The 27,461-nt window shown below is 35.2% G+C and overlaps 1 pseudogene; it reads left to right on the forward strand.

Moving 5' to 3' along the window:
- Nucleotides 1-1,532: 1,532 nt before the first annotated feature.
- On the forward strand, nucleotides 1,533-25,890 carry LOC128315143 (ubiquitin-conjugating enzyme E2 variant 1-like; annotated as a pseudogene).
- Nucleotides 25,891-27,461: the final 1,571 nt, after the last annotated feature.

Raw genomic sequence — 27,461 nt, forward strand, 5'->3', positions numbered from 1 at the left:
ACTTTTGTCTCCAAATGCAGTCACATTCTGATGAACTGGGGTTTAGAGCTTCAGAGTATGAATTTTGGGGGGATGGGTCACAGTTCCACCTATTACACACTCAAAATCCTGTGTCTATAAGAGACCCAGTTCAGACCCCTGTTTTGTAGCTGAGGAGTTAGAGGCTATTCCAAAAAATTGAAATGGACAAGGTCAGTAAATTATTAAATGGTAGAGTCTAGAATAAATCATAGATATCCTGAATTCCTGATGGATTTGTTTTCCTTTTTCACTTTTCACACCACTAATGCAAGCCCAATATGCTTCTTACAAATATCAGGGGTAGAGCTGTACTTGAGGAATGAGCAGGCACAATAATTGGGGAGACAGAATTTATGGCTAATATCACTTTTTCCAAATCAGCTCTTTTAGTTGAGTGAGCTTTGTCAGAGACAGGGGGTTGTCTCATGAGGAACACTGGGATAGATTAGCACAATGAAGGTCTGAGCCTGGATTGAGTATAATAGCCATTATTTCTAACTTGCTAGTGTGAGAATAAATCAATGTTCCTACAATTCCTGTGGTTTGATTCTTACCATGTTCAATAAATAAATCATTTTTTAACAGAGCTGGGTTTCAAGGTTTTAAACATGTATTTGTGATGTTTATTTTGTTATTTTTGGTGACAGTGGGGTAGATGACATCACATATAAAATATTTGAGAAAATTTTATTTAAGAAGCCAAAAACTTTGCCATCTTGAAGGATAAAATAGTAATATTAACTATTTTTTTAAAAAATAATGGAAATTTCTAAAAGTATAAACCAATTTAAATTACAAAGATTCTCTTAACAAATACTTCCTCTTTTCTAAAAACTTTCAGGCTTCTCTTAAGTTATTAATGTCTGCTTAAACTTTACTGGCTTTTCAAAGTTCAAAGGTACAAATGCAAAAATCAATTGAATTTCATATGAATTTGAGAAACTAGCAAGCTAGTTGCAAAGTAAAATAAAATGCAAAATGCAGGGAAGCTTGGTGCCTCAGTTGGTTAAGCTTCCAACTCTTGATCTTGGCTCAGGTCATGATCTCAACATTCCTGAATTTAAGCCCCACATTGAGCTCTGCCCTAATAGTGCGGACCCTGCTTGGAATTTTCTCTCTTTCTCTGCCCTTACTTCGCTGTGCTCTCTCTCTCTCTTTCTCTTGCTCTCTCAATTAAGTAAATAAATGTAAGAAAGGAAGGAAGGAAGGAAGGAAGGAAGGAAGGAAGGAAGGAAGGAAGGAAGGAAGAGAAAGAAAGAAAGAAAGAAAAAAGAAAGACAGAAAGAAACAAAATATAAAATGTTATCAACTAAACCAAAGATAGGCATATTTAGGCAATTATGGCAAAATGATGCCAAAACGAGTTTCATTTGTAAAAACATTTCTACTCGGCAAATACTGGAGAAAGTTCAAAATGACTGCATTTTCTTGTCAGATCCATAAGCTCTCGGATATATGTTTTCCTATGTTTTGTCTGAGCACCTTAGAGTACCCTGGCTGAACATTGGGAAGTATAAGTCCTAGATTTTATGTATCTAAAAGAGAAAGCAATTATTTTAATTTTCTCTCCAGTATTTGACGGCATTCCTTTAACATAAGTTCACTAACTCAATTAACAGGAAATAAAAAGTCATTGTTCAGAGGTATGGACAATGAAAAGTATTCGAAACTTAAAGAGGGATTAAGTAGAAGGGCTAGAAGAATTAATATTTTCTGCCTGAGTTAATTTCCAATTCTATTTCAAAATTAGACACCTGTCTTATTTTCAACAAAACTCTGCTTAAATATTTCCAGTTATCAGAGAACATGCTATTCTGAAATGAGACTCTTTCATTTGTAGAGTTCTAATTATCTGGCAATATTTACATAGAACTGAAATCTGTCTGCCTATAATTATGAGCCATTATTTCTAGTTGTCCAGTATGAAAAGACAAAGGATGGTCCTTTCCCCCTTAATCATTCATTCATCCATTCATTCAGCAAATGCTTCTTGGGTACATTAGCTATACTAGTCATTGTGCTCGGCAATAGGGGTGCAAGAATGGATAAAGAAAGGTTCCTGTCTGGGGGAAATTTTAGAGTACATCATGTTAGACCGGCACAAACAGCATAATAGTGTAAAATAGAAGATTCCGGGTGCCTCTTTTTCTATTTTGTATATTAATTTCAAACATTATGTATCCAGTTACTCAAACCTGAAAACTAAAAGTCACTCTGGATTCTACCTTTTTTCCTCACTTCCTTAGTCAGCCTATCAATAAGCCCTATTAACTGTACCTCTAAAGTATACCTTGAATACATCCATTTCTCTCCATATCACTACAAACTCCACATTCCAACACATCACCATCTCTCAATTAGACTACTGCAGTAATTCCCTACTTTGTCTTCTTGCTTCCACTCTTGGTGGTCCACAAGCCTTTCTTCTCAAAGAATATAGGGTGAACTTCTAAAAATATGTCACCTTGCATGATAAATCTGTTCCAAAAACCTCCAAAGAGTTTTTGGTGCCCTGAGAATTAAATCCAAATTTCTTCCTTGATCTGCAGAGCTTTGTGTGACCTAGCTAGTGCTTTTCTTTCGCAATGTTACCTCATGTTACTCTCCCATTGAGTTTTCCACTGTACAGGCACCTTTCTTCAGGATCGTTGTTTTTACTCTTTCTCAGGGTTGATTTCTACACATAACATATCACCAGCACACGCCTAAATGAAACTTCATACAGAGACTTTTGGTAACTATTTTAGACAAGGGAGCTAACAGAAGTTCCTTCATTAGTGGTTCTTTCTTTTTTACACTTTATTTTATTTTTATTTTTTTGGATTTTTCTTGTTAAGTGTCTCCTCCAACAGATTCCATAATAGTTTGTAGCTAAAGCCCTCGTGTTTAGTTCATTGCTTGATACATAGTAGTCGCTCAGAAAATGTTGAATGAAAAAGCAAGTGGATTAATCAATACATAGTAAGGGAACCAACCATGTGCTTGGCATATTTATTTCATAGACTTATTTGACAAAGTTAGCAGGTGAAACTGTGTGTGTGTGTGTGTGTGTGTGTGTGTGCACGCAACAAAGTTAACAGGTGAAAGTGTGTGTGTGTATACACGTGTATTCTTTTATGTTTTTACATGGAGCTTGGGTTTCAGTCCTGTCATCATCTTAGTTACCCTTTTCAGGTAAGTGATTTTACCAATATTTATCTTAAAATACGGAGTTCAAATATTCCTGCAATATAAATTGCAGTGACCTTTATGGAATAAATTTGGTAATACATATTAAAATATAATATTCACCATTTTGACCCTGTAATCCCAAGTATAGGATTTTATCCTAAGACAATTATTAAATCTGTAGACAAATATTTAAATATAAGCATTTTTCATTATCTGTCTACTTAAAAAAAGAAAAGTGCTGGATAAAATCAAAATGTGTGTCCTGTAATACAATTTAAACACATATATAGTAGGACTCCCCTGAATAATTTCCAAAGAAACATGAGTTTATAGGACAAATTACTAAATCCAAAAGTAAATAAGCCAACATGAGCAAGACTCATAAGAAGTAGCAATAGAATGAGACTCACAAAACCTTCAAATATCAAAAATTAGGATAAATGTTTTAGTTTGAAAAAAAATCCAAACAGTGAAGGTCAAGGTAATAAAAATATTTAGTTTAAATTAAAAACTTGATAAATAACTAGAGCATCTAGAAATAATAAATAATTTATTTTATTTAATTTATTTTTGAGAGACAAAGGGAGACAGAGCACAAACAGGGGAGGGGCAGAGAAAGAAGGAGACACAAAATCTAAGCAGGCCCCAGGCTCCGAGCAAGTGTTCAGCACAAGCCCAAAGTAGGGCTTGAACCCACAAACCGTGAGATCATGACCTGAGCTGAAGTTGGTCACTTAACTGACTGAGCCACCAAGGCACCCCATAGAAGTAATAAATAATTTAAATTAAAAATTCAAAGAGGCTTTCAGGAATAGCTAGGTAAATTGTACTAACTTTGTCACTCTGATAAATACATACATGTCTAAAAAATAGTCTTCTTTAAAGCCAGTATTTGAAATAAAATGGAAATTCAGAGGGATAAGTGTAATGTTGGGAGCCACTAGGGATGATTGCTGATGTTGTAGTTGGTGGTTGAGAGCTTGAGTCTGGATAATACTTTTGTCAGCCTCCTAGGCGAGGAGGGTACTTGCTGAGTACTGCTACCTGCCAGGGACTCTAAAGAGGTTTGCAACAGATATAGCAGTGCACCTTAAGTAGTCCAGCCTCCACAGGGACTACAGTCCAAGTTTGAATAATTTCAATCCTTGAAATTGAATTCAGATAATAGGATATTGCTACATTTCCAGAAGCCTATGAAAAGCAAATAAAAAATTCTCTCTGAAATAATATAACATCATCCTAGGTCTTGAATTATTTTTGTAATTTTTCAAATGCAGTGTCCTGTAAACAATAATAACAATAATATAGAATAACCAGGTACTCTGAGATAACACAAATGAATGAGACCCAGGTGAAACAGTAACCAATAGAAACAGACCTACAGAAGCTGCTGTTGTTTGGAATTATCAAATACGGATTTTGAAGCAAATTAAGTTTAATATATTTAATTCAAAAAAGGCAAGATTCAGGAGTCAAGGAAATTGGAGATATAGAAAAGGAAACAGAGTAATATAGATGTTCCATGACCAAAAAGTAAGATAACTGTATTAGAAATTCAACAGCAGATTGGGGTGCCTGGGTGGCTCAGTCAGTTAAGTGTCTGACTCGATTTCAGCTCAGTCCATGATCTCACAGTTTGTGAGTTCGAGCTCTGCATTGGGTTCTGTGCTAGCAGCATGGAGCCTGCTTGGGATTCTTTCTCTCTCTTCTTCTCTGTCTACTCCTCCTATGCTCACTCTCTGTCTCTCTCAAAATAAAAAAAAAAAAAAACATTAAAAAAATGTTTTAAAGAAATTCAACAGCAGATTAAAACAGAAATATAAATCAGAAGAAAATACCCAGAGGCAAACAAAGAGAGAGATAAGAAAGAAAAATGGATATCTGACATTATAACTCCTGCTTGCATGAAGCTAATTTAACACATATTTACTCTGTAAGGCACACCGCAGCCTTCCTAGGCTTAGGAACACTAAGCAACCCTTCAGCACTATGCTTTTAAACAGTGAAGTCACCAGTGAAAAGCACCAACATATGTAAAATATGGCATGTAAATAGACTATGAAAAGGGAACTTACAATATAAGAGCTGAAACAAGAAAGCAAGAGAGCCGGGGCGCCTGGGTGGCTCAGTCGGTTGGGCGGCCGACTTCGGCTCAGGTCATGATCTTGCGGTCCGTGGGTTCGAGCCCGGCAGCGGGTTCTGTGCAGACAGCTCGGAGCCTGGAGCCTGTTTCAGATTCTGTGTCTCCCTCTCTCTGACCCTCCCCCATTCATGCTCTGTCTCTCTCTTTCTCAAAAATAAATAAACGCTAAAAAAAATTAAAAAAAAAAAAAGAAGGCAAGAGGATCATCTTATTTAACTTATCTGAGAACATGCACATCAGAGGCTCAAATATTTTACTCCTTGGTGCATGTCAGCAGGTAGCCATGAAGGCACCATGAGTATTGATTTCTGTCTGCTATCACAGAACACCATAGACTCAGTGGCTTTATCCATAACAGAAACTTCTTTCTCACAATTTTGGAGGCCAAACAATGCAAGATCAAAGTGCCAGTCAATTCTGTGTCAGCTGAGAAACACTCAAAGATGACTGTCTTCTTGCTGTTTCCTCACATGATGGTAAGGATGATGTTGCACTCTGGGGTCTCTTTTATAAGGACGTTAATTCCATTCACCTCCCAAAGGCCCCACCTCCAGATGCCATCTCATTGGGGATTAGGTTTCAAACTATGGATTCGAGGGGAACACAAGCATTTGGTCCATAACCTATTACAAATAAACTTTAGTGAGTAGGCAAATTCACAAATGCAGAATCCACAAATAATGGGAATTGACTATAATCAGAGTAGCAAATAAAAGTAGAAAATGGGGCAAAAACATTTGAAGAGATGAAGGTTGAGAATTTTCCAGCACTGGTGAAATATATGAATATTTATATTTGCATATCCCTAGTGCCCCCAATAAATATAGATCCAAACACTATCACATCCAAGTTAAACTATTAAAATCCGAAGACAAACAAGTAAACTTAAATGCACCCAGAGGAAATAAAGATACAGTAGATTCAAAACATTAGAAATTTTTAACTGAGAACTAATTTCTGAGCAGAAACATTGAAATCAAGAAGACAATGGGTATCTTTATATTTATGAAATTAGGTAAGAAATAACCTAGAAGTCTAGGCCAAATAAAAATATCTTTCAAAAATAAAAGAAATTAAAGACATTTTAAGGAAAAAAAGCCACTTATCACTGACAGGTATATACTACAGGAGAAACTAGAGGAAAGTTAAGAATATTCTTCTAACAGAAAATAATTGAAGATGGAAGGTTGAAAATGTTGAAATAAATGAAGACTAATTGTAGTAATAACTCTGTGGGTAAATATAAAGTAATAACTTACTAAATAAAAATAATGTCTAATACTCTTAACATATATTAAATCACACAAAAAACATAGCATATATATCAGTAAGGAATAAAAATAGTTAAAAATGTGAATTTATTATATACTTTGTTAAGAGGAAAAAGGTGCCAATTGATGCTAGATTTGATTACTTAGGGATACATACAGTAATATTTAGTATAAACTAAAAAATAGTAAGATAGTAAGTAACTTCTGAGTTAATAATAGAAAATGTCACATTATAGAGTAATCAGCCATTTCAAGAGAAGACAGGAGAGAAAAGAAACAAAACAGGCAGAGCAAACAGAAAGCATGTGCAGTATTCAAGTTTTAAGTTCAAAAGATCAGCAATAATATTGACTAAATACTCTTCCTAAAAGATAAAGATTGTAAAACTTAAGAAAGCAGTATGAATTTAAAAAAATGAAATAAAATTTAAAAAAACTGAAAAAGTTATAGAAAAGCAACTCTAAATAAAGAGAACTTAGCTTTATTTCAGGGAGAAATAAAAGGAAACTTTAGAAAATAATGTTGATTCAAGATAAGAAGATGCTTCAGAATAATAAAATTTTCAATTCACCAGGAAGATACAGTAATTCTAAATGACACCCGGTGTCAAGATGCATAATGACACCTGGCACCGTGACATATACAAAATATGGCACGCACTGTGGTAGAGTGTACCAAAACTTAAAAAGTTGACTATAAGCATTATGTTCTCCTGCCAAAATTCAATTATGTGAGAAAAAATAATAAAACCATACTGTAAAATATCCATATATTCAAAATAACTTACAGAACAAAGAAAAAATGTTAATAACAACACCAGGAACATTTTGAACTAATGATACTGAAAGTATTACATATCACAATTGTGAATTCATGAAGTATAGGAAAATTTACATTCTTCAGTATGCATATTAGAAACAGGAGAGGTCGCAAATCAATAAATACTTATCTCACAAAAGTAGAAAAAGAATAATAAGTGTAAAGTAAAGAGAAAGAAAACATAACCATAAAGGCAGAAATAAATGAAACAGAGTGACAGCAACGCAAGATGGCTGCCACCATGGGCTCAGGAGTAAAAGTCCCTCGAAATTTTAGACTGTTAGAAGAACTGGAAGAAGACCAGAAAGGAGTAGGCGATGGCACAGTTAGTTGGGGTCTAGAAGGTGATGAAGACATGACACTTACAAGATGGATAGGGATGATAATTGGGCCTCCAAGAACAATTTATGAAAACCAACTATACAGCCTTAAAATAGAATGTGGACCTAAATACCCAGAAGCACTCCCCCTTTGTAAGATTTGTAACAAAAATTAATATGAATGAAGGTAATAGTTCTAATGGAGTGGTGGACCCAAGAGTCATATCAGTGATAGCAAAATGGCAGAATTCATATAGCATCAAAGTTGTCCTGCAAGAGCTCCGGTGCCTAATGACATCTAAAGAAAACATGAAACTCCCTCAGCTGCCCAAAGGACAGTGTTACAACAATTGATCAAAAAGAGAAACCACAGGCCCTCCCTCCCCACCCCATTTGGTTTAAGCAGTCTTCATTTTCCACAGTAGTAAGTTTTCTAGATACATCTTGTAGACCTCAAAGTACTGGAAAGGAAGCTCCTGTTCAAAGGCAAGTTATCTTAAGATACTGTAAATGATACTAATTTTTTGTCCATTTAGAATATATAAGTTGTGCTATAACAAATCATCCTGTCAAGTGTAACCACTATCCATATAGTTGAACTTCTGGGATCAAGAAAGTATATTTAAACTGATTCCCATCATAACTGGTGGGGCACATCTAACTCAACTGTGAAAAGACACATCACACAATCACCTTGTTGCTGATTACATGCATGGCCTGGGGTCTCTGCCTTCTCCCCTTATCCTCCTCCTGCCTCCCTGTCTCCCTCCTTCCCTCCCTCCCTGCAACAGCCTTCCAGTTTGGGGTGGCTTGCTAGAGTAGTTGTGAAGGTTTCAGGTCACAGCCTGTGGGACTCCTAGTGGGTATGTGGGGGTTCTCTAGCTGCATCCCTGCTTTTTTATAAGTCTTAAATGATGCCCCACCACCACTACCCCAAACCATTGTCCCTTCTTCACTTTCCACCACCACCTTTGGCCAAAGAATAGATTGTAACCCCCTCTGTTCCCCTCTGAAATTGGCCTTTGGTGAGGAATTCAGGGCTCTCTCCATATCTTCTCCCCCACCTTAACTGAGGGGTTCAGCTTTTTCCTTCTTCCTCCTCAACTCCCTTTTTGTACCATCACCACCCAACACTTTCCACAATACTTCCTTGCTTTGGCCAGAAACCATCAGGTAAGGTTGGAAAGAGTCTCTGACTTCCCTCGTTTAGTTTTGGAACCACATTTAGTTCTGCATTTAGTTTTGGAACCTCCACCAGCCTGGGAAGGAATATTGGGTCCTCAGCCCTGCCACCCTCTGCTGTCATCATCAGCTGATGAGGTTTTTTAGCTCAGGTTTTGATAAAGTGAAAAGAACAGGGGTACTCAGACCTGCCAGCTCTCAAAGTTGTTGGTGGTTAAACTTGGAGAAAGGCCACAGAAGACACTTGTAAGCACACACAATCCCTCTGAATGAATTGTTTTCCTGTAATTGCTTTTGCTTTTAAAAATTGAAGAAGTTTTAAACAGGGTTGTCATGTGGACATCTAGTTTGGAATGTGGCAACTGGAACAAAAAGAACTTTGAATTCGGTTCATACTTTGGTTTTGGTGCTGCTGCTTCTCATGGTCCTTAGGAGGGATTGAAAAAGAAATGGGTGTGCACAGCAGATCTCTGAAATTGGCAGGCTTGACTTCGTGGCAAATTGCTGTGTTTTTCCACTTTTCTGTTCAGGACCACTATATGCGGAGATGTGGATGCATACTGAAATAAAAGCGATTCATTCTGTTCTAAAGTGTTGTGTTTTGTATACTTTAGTGTTGTGTAAAACCACCTTTTGAAGCAGCAGCTATCAAGTCTGAAAAGCAATCGATATTTCCATTAATCTTTTTCTAGGGGAAACCTTAGTTCTAAGGTTTTAACATCCTGTAAGTAAGGTTTAACATAACAGTATTCCATAAGCAGCCTTTTTATTGTCAGACCATTGCCTGATTTTAATATAATAAAAAAAAGTGGGTTAAAAAAAAGAAACTAATGAAATAGAGTATTAGCAGAATGAAATGGTCTGTATTTGAAAGACCAAATAAAAGATAAATATCTTGTGAGGCTGATTATTAAAATATATAAAATATAAAGAATGCAAAGGGTCATCATTAAATATTACAATAATATTAAAGTAATAATAAGATATCATAAGGAATCTTATGTGAATAAAATTTAAACTAGAGATAAAAATGCATATATTCTTGGGGCACCTGGGTAGCTCAGTCAGTTAAGTGTTGGACTCTTGATTTCAGTTCAGGTCATGATTTTGTGGTTCCAGGGATCGAGCCCCACATCTGACTCTGTGCTGACAGCACAGAACTTGCTCAGGATTCTCTCTCCCTCTCCTTCTCTCTCTGCCATCCCCCTACTCATGTTTTGTGTCTCTCGCTCCCTCTCTCTCAAAAAATAAAAATAAAATAAATTTTAAAAATGCATATATTCCTTAAAAATATTTTATCCTATGTGTTGCAAGAGAAAATGGGAAAGTATGACATTTTTTTAATATTATAGAAAAATTTATAGAAAAACATTGAAGGAAACCTCAGCTATGTTCATAGAGAATTCAGTAACAAAAGAATGTCAGTTCTTTCAAAACTGTTGTATAGAATTAAAATTACTTAAATATAAATTCCACCAGGGATTATCATGTATTTAAAATGTAACACTGAAAATGTATTGATTGTGGGTATTATATTTTTGTGGTAAAACTATAAAGAAAATAAGAAAATAATCCACTACAGTGGTTATCTGGGGGTGACAAAGGAGAATATGATTAGTGAAAGACACAGAAATTGGCAAAGTTCTATTTCCAGTCGGTTTGAAATAACCACATGTTCGACTTTTAAATTATTGTTTTTTTTTAATTTTTTAAATTCAAAAAAAAAATTAAATTTACATCCAAATTAGTTAGCATATAGTGCAACAATGATTTCAGGAGTAGATTCCTTAGTGCCCTTTACCCATTTAGCCCACCCCCCCTACAACCCCTCCAGTAACCTTTAGTTTGTTCTCCATATTTATGAGTCTCTTCTGTTTTGTCCCCCTCCCTGTTTTTCTATTATTTGTGTTTCCCTTCCCTTATGTTAATCTGTTTTGTTTCTTTAAGTTCTCACTTGAGTGAAGTCATATGATTTTTGTCTTTTTCTGACTGACTAATTTCACTTAGCATAATACCTTCCAGTCCATGTAGTTGCAAATGGCAAGATTTCATTCTTTTTGATTGCTGAGTAATACTCCATTACATATATATATACATACACACACACACATACATATCACATCTTCTTTATCAATTCATCCATCGATGGACATTTGGGCCCTTTCCATACTTTGGTTATTGTTGATAGTGCTGCTATAAACATTGGGGTGAATGTGTCCCTTTGAAACAGCACACCTGTATCCCTTGGATAAATGCTTAGTAGTGCAATTGCTCGGTTGTAGTTTTATTTTTAGCTTTTTGAGGAAACTCCATACTTTTTACCAGAGTGGCTGCACCAGCTTGCATTTCCACCAACAATGCAAAAGAGATCCTCTTTCTCTGCATCCTCGGCAACATCTGTTGTTGCCTGAGTTGTTAATGTTAGCCATTCTGACAGGTGTGAGGTGGTATCTCATTGTAGTTTTGATTTGTATTTCCCTGATAATGAGTGATGTTGAGCATTTTTTCATGTGTCGGCTGGTCATTTGGAGAAGTGTCTATTCATGTCTTTTGCCCAATTCTTCACTGGATTGTTTTTGGGGTGTTGAGTTTGAAAAGTTCTTTATAGATTTGGCATACTAACCCTTTATCTGATATGTCGTTTGCAAATATCTTCTCCTATTCTGTCGGTTGCCTTTTAGTTTTCAGATTGTTTCCTTTGCTGTGCAGAAGGTTTTTATTTTGATGAGGTCCCAGTCGTTCATTTTTGCTTTTGTTTTCCTTGCCTCCGGAGACATGTTGAGTAAGAAGTTGCTGTGGCCAAGTTCAAAGAGGTTTTTGCCTGCTTTCTCCTTGAGGATTTTGATGGCTTCCTGTCTTACATTGAGGTCTTTCATCCATTTTTAGTTCATTTTTGTGTATGGTGTAAAAAGTGGTCCAGGTTCATTTTTTTGCATGTCACTGTCCACTTTTCCCAGCACCACTTGCTGAAGAGACTGTCTTTATTCCATTGGATACTCTACTGCCTTGTCATAGATTAGTTGGCCATACGTTTGTGGGTCCATTTCTGGGTTCTCTATTCTGTTCCATTGATCTGAGTGTCTGTTTCTGTACCACTACCATAGTGTCTTGATTATTACAGCTTTGTAGTATAGCTGGAAGTCCAGGATTGTGATGCCTCCTGCTTTGGTTTTCTTTTTCAAGATTGCTTTGGCTATTCGGGGTCTTTTCTGGTTCCATACAAATTTTAGGATTATTTGTTCTAGCTCTGTGAAGAATGCTGGTGTTATTTTGATAAAGATTACACTGAATATGCAGATTGCTTTGGGTAGTATCAACATTTTAACAATATTTGTTCTTCGTATCCAGGAGCATGGAATCTTTTTCCATTTTTTTGCGTCTTCTTCAATTTATTTCATAAGCTTTCTATAGTTTTCAGTGTATAGATTTTTACCTCTTTGGTTAGATTTATTCCTAGGTATTTTACAGTTTTTGGTGCAACTGTAAATGGGATCTATTCCTTGATTTCTCTTTCTGTCACTTCATTGTTGGTGTATAGGAATGCAACTGATTTCTGTGCATTGATTTTATATCCTGCAACTTTGCTGAATTCATGAATCAGTTCTAGCAGTTTTTTGGTGGACTCTTTTGGGTTTTCCATATACAGTATCATGTCATCTGTGAAGAGTGAAAGTTTGACCTCCTCCTGGCCGATATGGAAGCCTTTTATTTCTTTGTGTTGTCTGATTGAAGAGGCTAAGACTTCTAATACTATGTTGCAAGAGTGGTGAGAGTGGACATCCCTGCCTTGTTCCTGACCTTAGGGGGAAAGCTCTCAGTTTTTCCCCATTGAGGATGATATTAGCATTGGGTCATTCATATGTGGCTTTTATGATCTCGAGGTATGACCCTTCTATCCCTACTTGCTTTAGGGTTTTTATCAAGAAAGGATGCTGTATTTTATCAAATGCTTTCTCTGCATCTATTGAGAAGATCATATGGTTCTTGTCCTTTCTTTTATTGATGTAGAATCATGTTAATAGTTTTGCAGACATTGAACCAGCCCTGCATCCAAGGTATAAATCCCACTTGGTCATGGTGAATAATTGTTTTAATGTATTGTTGGATCCATGTGGCTAATATCTTGTTGAGGATTTTTGCATCCATGTTCATCAGGGAAATTGGTCTATAGTTCTCCTTTTTAATGGGGTCTCTGGTTTTTGAATCAAAGTAATGCTGGTTTCATAGAAAGAGTTTGGAAGTTTTCCTTCCATTTTTGTTTTTTGGAAAAGCTTCAAGAGAATAGGTGTCAACTCTTCCTTAAATGTTTGGTAGAATTCCCCTGGAAAGCCATCTGGTCCTGGACTCTTGTTTTTTGGATGATTTTTGATTACTAATTCCATTTCCTTACTGGTTATGGGTCTGTTCAAATATTCTATTTCTTTCTCTTTCAGTTTTGGTAGTGTATATGTTTCTGGGAATTTGTCCATTTCTTCCAGGTTGCCCATTTTATTGGCATATAATTGCTCATAATATTCTCTTATTGTTGTGTTTATTTCTGCTGTTTTGGTTGTGATATCTCCTTTTTTCATTCTTGTTTTTGTTTATTTGGGTCCTTTCCTTTTTCTTTTTGATCAAACTAGCTAGTGGTTTATCAATTTTGTTAATTCTTTCAAAGAACAAGCTTCTGGTTTCATTGATCTGTTCTGTGTTTTTTTTTTTTTTTTGGTTTCGATAGCATTAATTTCTGCTCTAATCTTTATTATTTCCTGTCTTCTGCTGGTTTTGGGTTTTATTTGCTGTTCTTTCTCCAGCTCCTTAAGGCGTAAGTTTAGGTTGTGTATCTGAGATCTTTCTTCCTTCTCTAGGAAGGCCTGGATTGCTATATACTTCCCTCTTATGACTGCTTTTGCTACATCCTAGAGGTTTTGCATTGTGGTGTTATTTTCATTGACTTCCATATATTTTTAATTTCCTCTTTTACTTCTTGGTTAGCCCATTCATTCTTTAGTAGGATGTTCTTCAGTCTCCAAGTATTTGTTACCTTTCCAAATGTTTTCTTGTGGTTGATTTTGAGTTTCATAGAGTTGTGGTCTGAAAATATGCACTGTATGATCTCGATCTTTTTGTACTTGCTGAGGGCTGATTTGTGTCCCAGCATGCGGTCTATTCTGGAGAATGTTTCATGTTCACTGGAGAAGAATGTGTATTTCGCTGCTTTAGGATGAAATGTTCTGAATATATCTGTTAAGTCAGTCTGGTCCAGTGTTTCATTCCAAGCCATTGTTTCCTTGTTGATTTTTTTGATTAGATCGTCTGTCCATTGTTGTGAGTGGGGTGTTGAAGTCTCCTACTATTATGGTATTACTATCGATGAGTTTCTTTTTGTTTGTGATTAATTGATTTATATATTTGGGTGCTGCCACATCTGGAACACAAATGTTTACAATTGTTAGGTCTTGGTGGATAGACCCCTTAATTATGATATAATGCCTTTCTGCATCTCTTCATAAAGTATTTTAAAGTCTAGATTGATATAAGTATGGCTACTTTGCCTTTCTGTTGTTGACCATTAGCATGATAGATGGTTCTCCATCCCCTTATTTTCAATCTGAAGGTTTCTTTAGGTCTAAAGTGGGTCTCTTGTAAACAGCATATACATGGATCTTGTTTTGTTATCCATTCTGTTACCCTATGTCTTTTTATTGGAGCATTGAGTCCATTGATGTTTAGAGTGAGTACAGAAAGATATGAATTTATTGCCATTATGATACCTGTAGAGTTGGAGTTTCTGATGGTTGTCTCTGGTCCTTTCTAATCTTTGTTGGTTTTGGTATATATATATATATATATATATACACACACACACACACACACACACACACACACACACACACACAACTATTAGGGACTCAGAGAGTCCCCCTTAAAATTTCTTGCAGGGCTTGTTTAGTGGTCACAAACTCCTTTAATTTTTGTTAGTCTGGCAAACTTTTTATCTCTCCTTCTATTTTGAATGACAGCCTTGCTTGATAAATAATTCTTGGCTGCATATTTTTCTGACTCAGTATAGCAAATATATCCTGCCCCTCCTTTCTGGCCTGCCAAGTTTCTGTGGATAGGTCTGCTGAAAACCTGATCTGTCTTCCCTTGTAGGTTAGGGACTTTTTTTCCCTTGCCGCTTTCATGATTCTCTCCTTGCCTGAGTGTTTTGTGAATTTGACTATGATATGCCTTGTTGATGGTCAGTTTTTGTTGAATCTAATGGGGGTCTTCTGTGCTTCCTGGATTTTGATGTCTGTGTCTTTCCCCAGGTTAGGAAAGTTTTCCGCTATGATTTGCTCACATAACCCTTCTACCCCTATTTCTCTCTCTTCCTCTTCTGGGACCCTTATGATTCTGATGGTGTTCCTTTTTAATGTGTGACTGATTTCTCTAATTCTTAAATTGTGCTCTTTTGCCTTAATCTCCCTCTTTTTTCTGCTTCATTATTCTCTATAAGTTTGTCCTCTATATCGCTGATTCTCTGTTCTGCCTCATCCATCCTTGCCGCCGCTGCATCCATCCATGATTGCCGCTCAGTTATAGCATTTTTAATCTCATTCTGGCTATATTTTACTTCTTTTATCTCTGCAGAAAGGGATTCTAATCATTTTTGACTCCAGCTAGTATTCTTATTATCGTGATTCTAAATTCTGGTTCAGACATCCTGTTTGTATCTGTGTTGGTTAAATCCCTGGCTGTTGTTTCTTCGTGCTCTTTTTTTGGGGTGAATTCCTTCGTTTTGTCATTTTGAAGGGAGAAAAGGAATTAGTGAGGTAGAAAATTAAAATTAAAATCATTAAAATTAACAAATATTAACATTAAAAAATTTAAAATACACGCAAAAAATCGAATAAATGATGCTAGAATCTAGGTGTGTTTTGTTCTGGATGTTGAAAGTGGTTTGGCAGATTAGAGGAAAAAAAGGGGGGGCAGGAAATTGTTTGAGAATTTGAAAAAATGAATATACTTAAGTAGACTAAAATGAGATGATGAGAGTAAAATATAATTTGAAAAAAGTTACGCAAAGTAAAGAATATAGTATAAAAAATTAAAGAAAAATATTTTAATAAAAATTTAAAATTAAAATGAATTTTTCTTTCTCTATTGAGGAAAAAGAGAAAAAAGAGAAAAAAGGAAATAATTTGAAAATTTGACAAAGTGAATACACTGTATTAGACTAAAATAAAATGATGGAAGTAAAATAGAATTTGGAAAAATTTATACAAATCAAAAAATATGGTAAAAAATAAAGAAAAATAATTTTAATAGAAATTGAATATAAAAAGGAAGTTTTTCTCTTTCTGCATTCAAGAAAAAGAAAAGAAACGAAAAAGAAAAAAAGGAAAAAAGGAACTCATTTGAAAATTTTAAAAAGTGAATACGCTGAAGTAGACTAAAATAAAATGATGGATGTAAAATAGAATTTTGAAAAATTACACAAAAGTAAAAAATATATTAAAAAATTAAAAATATTTTTAATAAAAATTGAAAATAAAAATGAATTTTTTCTTTCTGTATTCAAGAAAAAAAAGAAGTGAAAAAGAGAGAAAAAAAGAAAATTGAATAGATGGACCTGCTAACAGATTGAAATAGGACTGAAATTACTTCGTTTTCCCCTAGAAGTCAGACTATGAAGCACTTTATAGTCCTTAATCTAAGCAGGTGGTGAGACTTGTGTTCTTGAAGAGTGAGGTTGGCCCAGTTGGGCGGGCCTCAGTGTAACAGCTCTATTCTCCACTAGATGGCGCTGATAGCCTACCGGGGTGGAGTGTTTTGGCGCTTGTAGGTGGGTATACGCATACGCGGGAGTGGTGAAAATGGCGTCACCCAGCTACCCAGTCTCTAGTACCGGAACTCTGTTCTCCCTGTACAGCAATCTGTACCTGTCCTCTGTCTTCAGCTTTCTTCCACTCTCCACTTTTTCACTGTCCATGACCAGGCCCCAGGCATTACCTCTCTCCTGAGTTTTGTCTCAGATGTGGCTGTTTTTTCTGGCCTCTTACTTCTTAAGGACTCGGCTTTGACCCATTGCACTCCTCTGTGGGAGGGTCTTACTGAGCAATGGACGAATGAGTAATGGCCAAATCTTGGCTACACCCAGGAACGCTTGCTGGACCCTGTTGCTGCCGGTGCCCCGAGCCTGCAGCCAGGTGCCTGCCTGCCCCAGAAAAAGTTCGCAAGATAGTGTAGCAGCACCTCCCTGCCCACCATGGCTTCTCACTCCCCAAGTTCACTTCTCTGTGCCGTGTACCTGCTGAATTCTGTTGTTCAGGTTATGCAGATTGTTGTGTTAATCCTCCAATCAGTTTTCTAGGTGTGCAGGATAGTTTAGTGTTGGTCTGGCTGTATTTCATGGATGTGAGACACACAAAAAACTTCCATGCTGTTCCGCCATCTTGGCTCCTCCCCTAAATTATTGGTTTAAAATTGTGGGTACATGTTCCATACACTTAGTATGTGATCTTTTTATAATTTAAATCTTAAACAAATGGATAAACAATAGAACTGTAATCATAAAAATGTATAACATGCAAGATTTTTATACAAATATATGCATACATACCAACATAAATATAGATATTCTAGATGAATCTGAACCCTAAAGTTTTTCTTTCAAATCTTGACTATCAAAAGTGGAATATTCTCACTTAAAAACATAGCAACTTTTCATCTACTAAGTGTTTTAAGGCTATATTTTCCTTGGAGATACATTGTCTATTTTGGGGTAAATGTCCTTGATACATGATTTTGGATTATACTAAGCAGATACCCACCTGATGTTTTTTGGAAAGACCCAAATGCAATGAAGAAAATGACTGCAGAATCATCTGAATGATTTAATCTCTAATGTAGTTTAATAATTAGGTGTTCAGTTCAGATTAAAATTAGATTTTCTATGCCTCTGCATTATTGTGTTCATTAAAGAAAAGATTGGAGAAATATTTTGCATTCTTTTTATGTTTTGTGAAATTTTAAAGAATAATTATAGTAAAAATGACATGAATATCTCTATAACACTGAAATTTAAATTTAGATTAAAGATCTTTTAAGTCTGTTCAAAATATTAAGGCAGGGGCTATAGATGGCTTAGTCTGTTAACTGTCTGACTCTTGATTTTGGCTCAGGCCATGGTCTTACGGTTCATGGTATTGAGCCCTGTGTTGGGCTCTATGCTGACAGTGCAGAGCCTGCTTAGGGTTCTCTCTCTTCCTCTCTCTCTGCTCCTCCCCCACTGGCATGCTCCCTGTCTCTCTCTCTCTCCCCCTCTCTCAAAATAAATAAACATTAAAAAATATTAATAAAACATATTTTTAATCTCATTTCTGTCATTTTTTTCCCAAAGAGATGATTTCCAAGTAAAAGGTGTTTTGAAGTAACAGATTCTACCACTCATCTATGTTTATTAAAAAAGAATCTGTTGATCTGTTTCTCCTTTAATTGAAAGATTACAGGTGAGCTGAAGTTTTGACCATTTGAAGGATTTGCCCAAACTCTTAGTTTGGCAGATTTTGCAATTATCTGTGGCCTTACCATTCTTTTTTAGTCATCACCTAAGTTTGGTGGGATTATGCAATATTTTTATTATCTTATTTGTATTTTTTATGTATTTTCCAAACCTTTCTCAGAAAGATAAAATACTGCTGTTGTAAGGAGAAATTACCACAAATTAATTTCAGAGCCCGGCACAGAACGTAAACCTCCAGTTGTGGCCTGAACGATGCTGACTTGAGTGAAATGATTACCCTCTTTACCTGGACTCTTGACTTGTGTTAGTGTGCTCAATGTTGTATTAGCTGCTGTGACATCTTTTTGGCTTATGTTGATCTTACAGTCAACCAGAACCCAGTGATTTTTTCAGAAAGATTGTTGTTAAGGCAGAATTGTATATGAGATTTTGTTAACCAAAATGCATTTATCCACATTGATGTAATCATGTGTTTAAGATAGTATTCTCAGTTTTTTATACATATTTCAGCAGAACAACATATAGCTAAGAGGCCTTGACTCTTACTTAACTAATAAAATCAAAGACTTTGAAAATTAGTCCTTGCAATGTCCTATTATTCCATCTCAAAGTTTCTTTGCAATATTATCTATTTTTATCTTTAGACTGAGAAAGAATTTTATTCCTAAAGTCTCTCGTATATTTTAAAAAATGTAACCTCCCATAAATCCTAACACTTTATTCATATGGGTGCCTAGATCTCCTGTATTCTTTTTTTTATTAGTTTTCTTTATTTTTTGAGAGGCAGAGAAAGACAGAGTGCGTGTGGGGAAGGGGCAGAGAGAGAAGAAAACACAGAATCCAAAGCAGGCTCCAGGCTCTGAGCTGTCCGCACAGAGCCTGATGCAGGACTCAAACCCACGAACTGCAAGATCATAACCTGAGCTGATTTCAGACGCTCAACCGACTTAGTCACCCAGGCACCTCAAGATCTCCTGTATTGTTAAAAAGAAAAGTCCCTAAATCCATTTCATAGCCTTTATAACACCTCTCAAACTCTCCCACTTAACTCTAAATTTATTTTAAAAAATGGGTCTCCATTAGTATTTTAGACCTTTGCAACTCAGAATCTACCATAATATTCTGTTTGGCTACTTACACAAAGGTCACAGAAATTCTAATTATAAATGTGAAATCTTGCCCCTAGGCAAGAGCTTTATGTAGGTGAAGTTTTCTGGGCTAAACAAGTCTATAACTTTAGTAAAAGATGAATACCAGGAACCTGGACCCGCAAAGACAGGGAAATGTATTAATTTTAAGGAAATGATTGAAATTTGTCATTATTGTTTGGTTTCCAGATTCTAAGTAATAAATGCATGAAAGTAATTCAGTTATTTTTTTGGTAAACAGCATAACTTTTCCTCATTCTTACAAAACATAAAATTCAGAATTTTCATAAAGTCTCCTTTTGCACTTTAAAATCCCATCTAACCAAAAATCACCAAAGCCTCTATTTTCCTTTGGAGCATACTGTCTTTTACCTTAATACCTTCCTAACTGCCTCATTTCTATTTTCCTGGCTCTTAATTACTTCCAGAGCCTTATAGAGAGTCTCTTCCCTGTTGATGCTCTAGACCTCCTCCAGTCTATCTTCCATACAGTTGTCAAAAAGTCCTTTCTATAATGTAGCTCTGAGTATATATTTTTTTCGCTGTGATAACTTGGTAGGTCCACAATATTTTCCACATAAACTTCAAACTTCTTCACTTAATAAGAAAAATCCTTGTTGATAAGCTCCTTGTCTATCTATAGTTATTTACTCTCATGTTCCCATACTCCGCTGTTCTCTATCTAAGTGCCCTTAATGCACCAAACCTTTTTTTTCCATTTCTGGGTCCCTTTTCCCATTGATCTCTTGGCTGTAATATTATTAGCCCTACTCCTGTAGTATTGTTTCATTTAATTAACTCCTGCCCTTCCCAATTTTACTTCAAGCAACATCAGTGCAAATTCCTGATATGATCTGGAAACCCCTCTTAGGGCTCCCATGACCCCTGGCAAATTTATAGCATTTAACAGATTTGCTTATCTCCCACACTAAGTTATAAATTCACTGAGGGGAGGAACTTGCTTGATTCAATATCCTTAGTGCCTAGCAAAATGATTAACTCTCAATGGGCACTCAATAAATGTTTTTTGAAATAATATTTGTCATCTTTACTTTCTAGAGAACACCAACAAAAAGAAATCCCACAGTTAATCACCTCTGAAACTACAAATATCTTTATACATGCACTCATGACACATTATTTTCCTTATAAATAGCTTTTATTTTTCCCTGTGGATTTTTTTTTTTGACATTTACATCTGATTTCACTCTTCTTGCTAAGATTATCAAATTTCTCTTTGTGCAACTACTTCCTCCTCTAACCCCATGGTAACTGGAGTGGGCATATGACTTGTTTGCAAATTCGACAATCAGAACATTCCTCCCTCTTGACCTAAATAATTGATCCATGGACTTTTGACCCAGTGAAAGCTATTGAGAATCAAATGCATATTTGACAGAGCGTTGGGAAGGAAGCATAGACCTTTCCCCACTGGGTTTCTATCTTGGAATTTATACAATGGGAAATGCTGTAGATCATCTGAATACTAGGTGGAGACTGAGAAGAAAGTCAGCTTTGAAGAGAGAAGAGCCAAATAATGCAGTTTAGACCTCAGTTTAGTTTCTGGATCAAGCAGGAATTTAGCTGAACACTTAATTTTTACTTGTGTGAGCCAATAACATATTTAATTTTTTACTTATTCACCTCAGACAATTTGAATTGGATTTTTCTGTCACAATGAAAAATTTCTCAACTAGAGTTAATCTCCCTATGTATGTCAACATATACCCTCATGTTGCTGTCCTGTAAACACCCCGTATGACTTACCATCTATAAGATTTCCTGGTACAAAAAGCTACTCATGATTGGTTTCATATTTATCTATTCAGGCTTATATTTTTCTGTCTTCTCCTTTTCCCTTCTCTGTCAGTTTTGCTGCACTTTTCCCTTTTGGCCATTTATTTCTAGAAGCTAGTTGGATGGGTTCATATTGTTCATACTATTCTTATAATGCATTTCATTGCATACAATTTATTACATGTAGCTGTTTACATTTATGATGCTCTCTCCTAGACTGCAAGTTTTTTGAGAACAAACATTCTCTATTAGAAAAGGTTAAATCAGGGCAATAGGCAAGCAAAGTTGGTTTTTGTTTTTTTTTTCTTTTTAGTCAAAAAGGTTTTTTTTTTTTTTATTTTATTGAGCTCTCAAATATACAGTCCATGAGTTTTGACACATATATCCACTCATGAAACCATCCACAATTAAAAACTATGGCTAATACTAGCAAAAGATTTATTATACCCCTTTGTAATATATCCCTTCATCAACTCCCAACCACCCTTGTCCATAGGCAACTATCTATATTCTTTCACTACAGATTTGTTTGCATTTGCGTTTTCTAGAATTCTATATAAATTGAATCATATACTCTTTTTGGTCTCACTTCTTTCATCTAGCATAATTATTTTGATATCATTCATGATGTTGCAGGTATTGGTAGTTAATTTCTCTTTATTGCTGAGTAGTATTTTCTCATGGATATGGCACAATTTGTTCATCCATTTACTGTAGAGGAATGCTTATTAAAAATAAAATTGATATGAACATTTGAGTACATGTATTTATAAGAATACATGCTTTCATTTAAATTAGAGAAATATCTAGGATTGGAATGGCTGGATTGTATGGTGAGTGTAAGTCTATGCTTTTAAGAAATTGCCAAGGTGTTTTCTAACATGATTTAAGCATGATAAACCAAAGAGCAATGTGAGAAAGTTTAGTTACTCCACATTCTTGCTAACATTTCACATATATATCACCAATATTTCATAGGTACCATTGCCATTCTGCAGGCTGGGTAAATTTCCTTCTATTCCCATTTATGAAAAGTTTGCATCATGAATTAATGTTAGATTTGGTCAACTGATTCATCTGTTTTTATTGGAATGATCATGTGCAACTGCTTTTATTTTCTATTTATCTGGTGAATAGCACTGATTATTTTTGAAATATTAATTGGAACTCGGGGTAAATTTCAAATGAGCAGGATATATCATTCTATTTAAGTATTTTTGGATTCTATTTGCTAAAATTTGTTAAGTTTTGCATTTATGTGCATCAAGGATATTACAGAGTGTTTTGGTACTCTCCTGATAAAAAGTATTTTTCACCTTCAATTTTCTGGAAAAGTTTGTCAATATTGATAGTATATTTTTTTCTAAGTTTGTAGTATAATTCATTACTGAAGCTATCTGAAATTTTTCTTAAAAAGGTATTGGACTGAAACTTTAATTTTACTAATAAATATAGAGTTATTCAGGTTATATATTTCTTTTTGAATGAGTTTTGATAGTTTATGCCTTTTAATTATTTGTCCATGTCGTCTAAGCTGTCTTATTGTCATATTGTTTATATTTTTATTTCCTCTTTAGTTTATTATCATTCTGTCCTATAAAATTTTTAGTGACATCACTTCTCTTATTCCTGACATTGGTTCACTTGTGTCTATGTCTTTTGATCAATCTGGATAGTGATTTATCAATTTCATTGATTTTCTCAAAGTGTCAGTTTTTGGTTTCAGTGATTTTGCTATTGTTTTTCTATTTCCTACCTCATTTTTTATTTACTTATTATTTTTTCTGTTTAATTTGTTTTTGTTATTTTTCTAGTTTGTGTGTGTGTGTTGTTTGTTTATTTGAGAGAGAGAGAGCACACAAGGGGAATAGAGGGGCACAGGAAGAGGGAGAGAGAGAATCTTAAGCAGGCTCCACACCCAGCCCAGAGCCCAACATGGGACTCGGTCTCAGGACCATGACATTATGACCTGAGACAAAATCAAGAGTTAAGAGTCAGATGCTTAACTGATTGAGCTACCCAGGCACCCCTTTTTTTCTATTTTTTTAAGGTGAAATTTGATATCATTGATTTGGGACCTTTCATTTCTAATATAGACAGTTATTGCTATAAATTTTTATCTAAGCACAGTCTTATTTGTATTCCTTAAACTTCTATATATTTTGTTATTTTAACATTTTGTTCAAAATACTTCCTAATTTTATTTTTGATTATTTTCATCCATATTATTTAGAAGTATGTTAATTAGTTTATAAAAAGTTTACATTTTAAAATTTATTCTGTTTTGATCTTTAATTTGCGTGCTTCATAGATAGTATAGTTTGTATGTTTTGGATAGTTTTAAATTTATTAGAATTTGTTTTATGGTCTATCTTATTAAGTATTCTATGTGAATTTGAAAAAAATATATATATTTTATTATTTTGGTTGACGTGGTTTATAAATATTGATTAGGTCAAGTCAGTAGGTAGTGTTGTTCAAATATTTTGTGTTCTTACTAAATTCTATTTGTGTTCTATCCAATATCGAAAGTTTTGAAATTTTCTACTATATTTGTGGATTCTTCTGTTTTCCTTTCAGTTTTGTCAGATTTACCATGTTTTTGGAAGCTCTCTTATTGAGTGCTTAAATGTTTAGCATTGCTATATACATTTGTTTAATTGTCCTATTCAAACTTACCATATATTTATTTATATCCATAGGGATATTCTTTACTCTGAAATATAGTTTGTCTAATATTAATGTAGGCATTACAGCACTCTTTGGATTAGTATTAATATGGTTAACTTCTCCATTCTTTTACTTTTCACCTATATTGTTTACACTTAAAATTGTTTTCTTATAGTCAGATTGCAGTCTCTATTATTTAATTGTTACTTCTAGGCATTGTACATTTAATGTGATTATTGATACAGTTGGAATTAATTCTACTATTTTTCTATTTGCTATTTGTCCTATTTATTCATTTCTTTCTTTTTTCTATACGTTCTTTTAAGAACATTTGTGTGGAATTGGTATTATTTCTTTAAATGTTTGACAGAATTTTCCAGTGAAGCCATCTGAGCCTGTGTTATTTTGGGTCAATATCAGTTATATCATTTTTCTCCTCATTACGGGTCACACTCCTCTCCCTATTTTTTAATGCCTGTAATTTTTTTATTCAACCTCAGACCGCATAAATTTCACCTTTTAGGTGCTGGATATTTTCTTGTCCCTGTAAGTATTTGAGTACTCTGTTCTGAGACACTATTATTTAAAAATGGTATGACCCTTTTGAGGCTTGCTTTTATTTTATGTTTTTACATTTTTTTAATTTTTTATTTATTTTTAAGAAAGGGAGAGACAGAGTATGAGTGGGGGAGGGTCAGAGAGAGAAGGAGGCACAGAATCTGAAGCAGGCTCCAGGCTCTGAGAGGTCAGCACAGAGCCCGACACGGGGCTTGAACTCACCAACGGTGAGATGGTGACCTGAGCCGAAGTTGGACACTTAACTGACTGAGCCACCCGGGCACCCTTGAGACTTGCCTTTAAAGTTTGTAAGGTGGTACCATAGTGATCTATAGGCCTTTTCTTCTAAGTTTTTAGTACAATGAAAATATCATTCTGAATATTCTACACAAAGTCTTGTGAAATGCAAGATTTTTCCACTTAGACTGGTGGTAGCAAAAACTATTCCTTGCCCTATGTGCTAGAGATAGGTCCACCTGTTCCTTTCAGGTAGTTTTTTTGGGTGGTTTCATCATGCAGATGGATTTATCAGTTCCAGACTGAAGACTCAACAGGGATTCTCTGTAGATCTCTGAAGTAGACTTTCTGTGTAAGTCTCTTTTATCTAGTATGCTAGCTTGCAAACTCTAGCCACCTGTGCTTTTGAGGGCACTTCTGTATTCTTGACTCATACACATCACCAGGCTTCACCTGTGTTCTTCTGTCCTGGACTGCAGTGTGGAAATTCTCTTCAGGCAGTAAGGTGGGGTAATCTTAGGATTCAGTTTGTTTTCTGTCTCAAGGATCATTGTTTTGGACTGCCTATTACCCAATTCTTAAGAAACACATTTCATATTGTATTCAGTTTTTTATTTCAGATGAGAGATTCATTTCATATTCCTCCATCTTCCTCCAAAAGTATAAGCAGAAAAAAATCACTTACCCAGGAATTAAAAAGTTATTCAAATTTTGGGAGATTTGGGACATGAGATTAGAAAAGCCATTTCCAAGATATCCTAAGTGCAAGAAAAGATGGTTGGTTTCTTCTAGTAGTGTCTAGGGTGAGTGATGTTCTGGAGGACCCTACCACACCAACTTGGAATCCAAGGGAAATCTACCTCAGAGATACTAACTGGCTGCTCACAAAGTGTGATTTCCAGAAATACCTCTGAAAGCCAGTAGAAGCCATTATAGACAATCTTAACTGAGTGAACAAGTGGCAACTGTTGAAACATGGCTCGTTTTCCTCATGAAGTATTGGAGAGGCCCTCATTGGTAGATCAAACCCAAAATAATAGTGTAAAAGAATTCAGGCAAGCGGCACTTGCCTTCAGCTCAGGTCATGATCTCATGGTTCATGGGTTTGAGCCCTGTATCAGGCTCTGTGCTGACAATGCCCCTCCCCCGCTCCTGTGTGCTCTCTTTCTCTCTCTCTCTCTCTCTCTCTCTCTCCCTCTCTCTTTCAAAATAAATAAATAAACTTGAAAGAGTTCAGACAGATGTAATTTGGGGCTTCTTCTCTACAGGACAGAATATAGAATAGGCAGGATAATGTTAAGTTAACAATGGAAAATAGGATACAATTCATACTTGTGTCAATGAAGCATATGATATTTGACATATAGTTGGTATTTGATAAATACTGAAGAAATAAGCGAAAGGAACAGTTTTGGTAAGGTATTGGACGTGCAAATTGGTCTGAAGATCTAAACACTTTGGAATAAGGAAACTAATATGCCATAAAGATACTGAGCAAAAAAAAAAAAAGTTTTGAACTATGAGTGAAATGATTCCTTTATTCTTTTTGAATAAAGAATAATAAAAAAAACACAACACTTGATGTGTCACACTGTGTAGGGAAACTGCTGAATGTTTGACTAAATTTTCCTGGAGATCGATACAAAAATAATACAAACCTAAGGCTTTTTTTTTTTTTAAAGATCAGTCTGCTTCTTAGCCAAGTTGACTTTTTTTTTTTAATGTTTATTTATTTTTGAGAGAGAGAAAGAGAACACATGCAGGGAAGGGGCAGAGAAAGAGGTAGACAGGATTTGAAGCAGGCTCTGTACTGATAGCAAAGAGTCCCGATGTGAGACTCTAACCCACAAACCATGACCTAAGCTGAAGCTGGACACTTAACCGAATGAGCCACCCAGGCACCCCCACAAGACACATTGTTTTGAAATGTTTATAGCTTTTAAAAATGGTCAGCTACTGTATAAACTTGTAGTATTTTTTTCTGAAGGATCTTAAAACTGATTATAATATTGTACAGTTTGGAAAGTGTGCAATCAAACATGTATTATAATGTTAATAAGAGTTAATAATAAGTTCAGTTCTGATAATTAACAGAACTAAAATAAAAATAGCAATGGTCTATTATGAAAATGGTGTAGGTTTAGTTTTCTGGGAAGGGGTATAACAGGTTCGGATATGCTTTTGTATGCATAGTTAAGTTTACTGATATCACTGCATTATGGACACTTGTTTTCCTCCATATAAACCACAAATCAGAATTTACAAAAAAACTCTCAAATAAGTGGCTCTTACTAACTCTGAAACAGAAAAATACGAACCGCTCAAGCAAATGGTTAATGGAGTAAATGTCCCTGTTATCAGGCCATACATATTAGCCATCATTATTATTGTGGATTACATCAAGTGGCCAAGATAAAATATGTTCACTGAAAGTGCCTAATTTAACCAGATTGTCTTTATTAACAAGGCCCTATTAAGTGGTTTCAGCTGTAATAGCATTTGAGTTCCATTAGGTTTTGAAGTGATTTAGAAATTCAAATTATTTTTAAAAATTAGATGTCAGGGTAGTGGATAATTAGTAAATACTAGGTTGAAGTTGCAAATTTATATGAGTAGTGGAATTGAACAGAAACA

This window comes from Acinonyx jubatus, chromosome C2 (assembly GCF_027475565.1).
Source record: "Acinonyx jubatus isolate Ajub_Pintada_27869175 chromosome C2, VMU_Ajub_asm_v1.0, whole genome shotgun sequence".
Taxonomy (NCBI): Eukaryota; Metazoa; Chordata; class Mammalia; order Carnivora; family Felidae; genus Acinonyx; species Acinonyx jubatus.